Source organism: Aythya fuligula, chromosome 15, assembly GCF_009819795.1.
Source record: "Aythya fuligula isolate bAytFul2 chromosome 15, bAytFul2.pri, whole genome shotgun sequence".
Taxonomy (NCBI): Eukaryota; Metazoa; Chordata; class Aves; order Anseriformes; family Anatidae; genus Aythya; species Aythya fuligula.
This window is the reverse complement of record NC_045573.1, coordinates 1,104,269-1,110,475: the sequence shown is the minus strand read 5'-3', so window position 1 is coordinate 1,110,475 and position 6,207 is coordinate 1,104,269.

Sequence of the window (6,207 nt, the reverse complement as noted above, 5' to 3'; positions counted from 1 at the left end):
GCTTCTGTTTTTTTTGTTTTGGTTTGGTTTGGTTTGGTTTGGTTTTTTTTTTGTTTGTTTGTTTTTGTTTTGCATTCTGGTTTTACACTCTTGTTACTTAGAGATTTTTAATCTTTCTCTGTGTGTGTCCATGTGCTCTGTCATACCAACACGAATCCAAGGAACTAAATTTGACGAGCATCTATGAATCTGTCTCAATTCCATCTGAGTCCTTCAAACTTACTGCCTAGCTAAATGTAGCATTTTTGCCAGAGACCTGGGAAATGATAAAAGCGCTGTGGCTCCATGCCCATTTTCAGTATACAGTTTCTCCTGACTGTGTGGCTGTGCAAAGGGTAGATATTCATCTGGCATGGGGAAGAATACCAGCATGCAACTGCTTTCTTGCTGCTTGCCCCTTCAGAAGGTTGGTGACAGAAACTGGCCTCTAAAGATCCACGAGTGAGTACTGAAACCTTAATTTGGGTACAGTTCACTGATACTACCAAAAGACAGGAGTATCAGAGTCACAAGGGCAAAATTGTATGAATAAAATGTCATTTGAAACACTGCCAGTGCAAAATTATATCTGCAGTTACTACTCAGCATAAAAATTGAAAACGTTCCCTACGGAAAAACCTTTGTCCTCCCTCTGTGGTGTTCTGGTTTTGTTTCAGAGAATGACAACTGAAAGGGCTTGAAAACTAATGGGACAATGACAAAAAGGCAATGGCATGCTTCTAGGCTGAGATACAGGCTTTAGAAAAGGTAAAAAAAAAAAAAAAAAAAAAAAAAAAAAAAACCCTCAATCTCAGTCAGTTCTGCTGTATTTCCAGAAATTGTTTCTCCTCTTCTGCTGTTCGTCACAGCTGGATCAGCAGTTTGTCTTTTGCTATGGATGTGCTGTCCATGAGGCCAAGCTAAATTTTCACAGAAAGATGGCTCTGATTCTACCAAGGGTAATGGCAGTCTGGGAAAGGTTCCGTTGTCGGTTCTGCTCAGGTGGTTTCACGCTGCCCAGAAGCTTGCTTTATTGCCACCTAAAGCACGGTTACTCTGCAAATGTGCTCAGCCCTGATCTTTCTAACTTTGCTAGTCAGGCCTTGGGCTGTCTAAAATTGTGATGGCTTTTTAACACACGGTCTCTTCACTGGCAGTTGTTTTGATCTGGGTTTTTGTTGGATTTGTTGCTTTTTTGGTCATTTTCCTACATCTGAGGAGATTCTAAAACTTTCTAAAAGAACTCTTATATAACATCTTTATTTAGGCTGGGATTCTGAGGTGTCACCTCTGTGCCCCTTCACCCCCAGCCCTTTTCCTTTACCCAACAGCTATTTTCCCAAGTCTGAAAATCCTGTCAGTCTTTCCTATGGATGCTGCCCCCTTCTGACTTTTTTGGAATTCATCAGTACCGCATCTTGGATCGTGCTGCAGACCATTAAGCTGCTTTTCTTGCTTTTAATGAGCTTATGGCATACGGGGCCCTTCCACCTACAGATACTGACTCACGGGAGTTTTGCTGCTGTGCGGTGTGTGTGCCGATTGGGAAGTCGCTTGCTAGATCTAAGACATAACGTTATGAAAGCATGAGTAGAGGTTGGGCACTTTATTGGTCGTTTCAACTTCTAAGAAACAGTAAAGTGCTCCTGAAAGAGAAAGCAGTAAATGTTTTACCTCTTCCCCATTCAGAGTGGACTGTGGCACTGGGGGGGTTGTGGTTGAACTGGGATCTGTTGTTCGACCAGCTGGTTTTCTCTACTTGTAATTCCTTTTGCTTCAAGTGAGCTGAGATAATGGAATTTCGTGCCTTTTTTTCTTAAATCAGGAGAATTGCTGTCATTTGGGAGCAGGCTCATATCTTCTTTGTCCTCATAGTGTGCATTAGCCGTGTCGCAGGTGCCTTTCCATCATCTGGAAATGAGCCATGCAAAATCTGTAGCCCTGCTGATGGCTGACAGGTGAGCCTGCTGGAACGGAGCACGGTGGTGGCTCTGCTGTGCCATTGCTTTTCAGCCATCAGGAATCAGAATTCATCTCCTTTCCAGCCTCATCACATACCTAACTGTCCTTGAACATATCTGATGTTCTCTCAAAATTCCCCTTCTAATGTATTTAAAAGCTAGTTCCTACTTTCTTCTGTATTCACATAGATGCAATTTTCTTCCTTGTGGTTTAGGGAATAAGAATTTATTAATGGATGACTAACCTCAGTGTTTGAGACTCCTCTGTACAGCCTTGACAAGATACCTGATTCTGCCTGCAGTATTTTTTGATGTTCTTCTCCTTGATCTCCGTCCCCAGACAGCTCCAATCTGGCTTGCTGGCACTGGCATTACCTGGACTGAGTGCCATACAAGCACCCAGTGAAAGATGGTGTCCATCCTGAAAAACACCTTGACTTGAACCAATGTGCAAAAAGCATCGGAAATAACTGAGCCAAAGGCATTTAAACATGAATATGGGGGAAACGAGATTGTGCAGTGCCACAGCTCATAGCTAAGTCTGACAGGTTATGTGACGGTTAATATCTCATTTAGTAAGAGCCATGGTTCAAAAAAAAAGACAAAAGCTCTAAACACCCTTTGCACTGCAGGAGTGTAACACATCTTTAACCCAGTTTTATGAATGGGAGCCAAAGCAAAGTCTCACCTGCTCTGGAACAAACCAATGTGTTTGAACCGGTCACCATCTGAGGTGCAGACACTGAGTTGTTGCCTTTTGCATGTAAAAATGCTTTGAATGTAGCTCACTGCAGGAGAAGGCGTTTGCTCTGTCAGTTTTTTTGTCCCCTTGTTTGCCATGGCTTAATCCTCTCTGTGTGAGGAGATGTCTCTGCTGGCATGAGGCAGATACTGGCGGGATTTCTGCTCACCCACTTCATTTTTAGGTCGTCACACAATCCATTCATCTGAGGGAAGCACGGCAGACTGCAGCAGAGGTGTGATAGGTGAGGTGGGATGAAAGGCGCGGTAGGTGCCCTGGCTGATCTTTGTCTCGCCGAATCTGACTTTCCATCTTGCAGCTGTCAGCTGAAAGGTTCCGCATCCAGCCCGGAGATGGGAAATCAGTCCTGTAAGAACTCTCCAAGAGTCTCCTCTGGCTCGGCTGCCAACTGTGGTAGAGAAAGTAGGTCATGTTGTGCTGCAGGGTTACAGCAGGATCAAAAGAATTTGTGATACTCGGGAGCTTGTGTGGGGAAGACGGGTGTGGGAAGTCTAGCTCTCATGGTTACGCTAAGATAAATAAATCTTTCACCTCTCTTCAGGGAATATTTGGTTTTGGAGAGTGCCTGGTGGGGCTGAGATGATGCTACTTTGCTGGAAACTTACTAGCAGAAAAAGACAGAAGGGTTTTCTAGCCAAGAGATGTGGAGATGGTCTTTGCCTTTGGCTGCTTCTCGCCGTGGTCTGGGTGATCCCTCTTCTCGGCAGAGGCTCCCCAGAGCCCCACGGTGCGCTTCTGCCTCTGTTTTCTGCATGCACCCCAGCCTTTTGGTACCGACAGAACAGTTCAATTCACCCCTGCAAAAGGTTTGTTGAGAGAAGAAGAAAAAAAACTACGCTTGGGTAAGCTGCAAGGGGAGGGTCACCTGCGCTTCCCCCAGCAGCCCCCTCCAGCGCAGCAGCTCGGTCTGCTCCTCTCGCCTGCTCACAGCTTCCCAAAGGACTTCTGTCAGGTGCTGCCTGTGTGAGCTCCGGTTGTCTTCAGTGGGGTGAACGCAGTGGAGCCAGAGCAACTTTGTGCTGACTGGAGAGGCCGCGAGCCAAACCTGGATGGCAGCCCCACCCCTAGATAAGGGCACTGCGCTCTCATTTTTGCTGCTAGGATACCTCCTGTCAGCCCTAAATTTAGCTCTGGTCTTCACGCTATGGCCACACCTGTGTCATTTTGTGAAAGGTCATTTAAAAGTACTTCAGATACTTTCTTCTGTCTTATTGAATGTGGTTTGTGTGCCTGTGCATGTAGTGCCAGCAGGAGGTTGGATGTGGGCAGGAAAAGTCCTGCAATCCTGTAACGCTGCTCCTTGCTCTGTCGCTAACCGGTTGTGGAGCACCTGAGAAGTTGCATCTCCCACCCGTCCTGCATCACACATCCCCCTGCGGGGACACATCCTGCTGGCCACAGAGCTGGGTCTGGGCAGGGGGTGCTCCAGGGGGGTTGCAGAGAGCGGGGGCTATGGCAGTTGCCTGCCCGTGCTCACCGCTTTCAGGCAGGACGCGCTTGCTGCTCCCTGCTTGCTGCGGGTCTGAGGCTGAGGAGCGTTACACAGCCAGGGGTCGGAGCCCAGTTGCTGTGGCAAACCAAAGGGGCTGGAGCATGCATCCTCCACCTGCCTTTACTGTGCCTGCCACAAGCTGTTCCCAGCAGTTAGAAGAAAATCCTCGTGCTGGGTCCTGATCTGCACCCTGTCCAGGCTTCACCCAGCATTTAGGTGACAGAGCTCTGCTGTGCCTGTCTTCCCTTCGAGTGACCTGGGCCTGAGCATTGCCTACCCACTTGTGAAAGACCAATTAGTCTCCTTCTAAAGAATTATATTAACTAATTCTTCACAGGAATTACCCAGCTCTTCATACCTAGGAACTGAACGTGAAGCAGTCGCTAGCTTAGCACACAGCGTTTCAAGCTTCTCTGAAAAGTTACCAGTTCTTAATTTCATGCTTACGAGGCTTCTCACCTCTGCTGCTGTGGTGCGGGGAAATGGGGTCCCTGAGAACTGAAAGGCCCTGTTACAGCCAGCCCCACGGGATGCCTGTGGGAGCCCGGCATTACCCGTTGTGGGGATGATGCGTGCACTGCACAGGGCTAGGAGCATCCTTCCCTTCGTTGAGAGCTTGGTGGATTTTAATTTTAAATGTCAGGATTAAGGTCTAAGTATGGCTTCATCCTACTGGTTATTTTCCATTCTTTCAACCCAGTCTGACCCAAATCTGTCCCTGTTTTCTAACAGAAAAGGGTAAGTCTGTCTTAGGAACCCTTGGAAATTTCCATCAAGCATTACTGTAGCAATCTGAAGTAAAGCTATTAGGCAACAGGACCTATAAATGAGCAGAGGTCAGCTAACCTGTGTTACTGCTACGAGATGCAAATAATTCTGCAAGTTCTCATTCAGTAACAGTTGTGTAATCATTAGATTATCGGTCTCCAAGATAAATACTGTAAAGATAAGGCAGTGACAAGTGGCTTGCCTTTGCCTTCTTTATTGCTTTTCAAAAGCTGAACGTGGATGCCGGCTATGCTGGGGTCTTTCATTGCAGCAATGCCATTGTGCAGCCCCTAAATATTTTGTTGACAATTTTTATAGACATCCTGTCAGAATTCTGTCCCATCAAACGTACCTGTGCTGATTCAGCAGACTCGAGGTATGCTCAGGTCCTGCAGCTGGGCACTGTTGAATGATAATGGTGCTTGAGGGTGTTCTGAGTCAAGTGTCTGCTTAAGTACTTCGAATTTAGAGTCTGTGAGTGGGGATACTCTTGTTCATATTAAAAAGCATGCAAAAGGAAGGCTGTGGATCTCCATAATTAAGCAGGAAGAAAGAGAATGAAACATTTTTGGGGGCGCTGGACTTAATAAAGGTATTCAGACTTCTTTGTACAGATAGACGGACGTGAGAAATGTCTTCTATGGTTCCTAAAAAGTATTTTTCAAAGCTGTTGCTTGTTTTGTATTGCCATTTCCTGTACTAATTGACACAGTTGCTGTTGTCACTTATTTAACAAATCCACATTATCAGTGCAAGCACAAACAAGGACAAAAATAAATGTCTGATAATATGAACAGATTTATCTGTTCTTATCCCCACGCCTTTTTCCATGAGTGCAGATTGTATTAAGCTTGCTGAACAAACCTTATTTCCAAGTATTTAATCTTATCCATGAGGGGCAAAGGGTGCTACGAGCAGGGCTGTTTTCTTCATGTGTTTTTAGTATCTCTGAGCAAAAGACAGGTGTAGGAGCACCCTCGTCTGAGGATTGGCATTGGGTAGTGTTGTGTTAAGACTGAGCTTAAATTGGGTCTGTGGTAATCTTGCTGCCTGTTACCTAAATTGTATTATGCTGGAGAGTTGCAAGTCAGGGGAAATCACGGTGCAGAGTAAACATAAAGGAAATCCAACGCCACCTCTGCCAACTCCTGATGATAAATATAGATCATTTATGTGGCTGCTGTAAACTGCTGATTGCATGGGAGTGCCCAGAGAGCCAGGAACGTGCTGGGTGCCATTCCTCT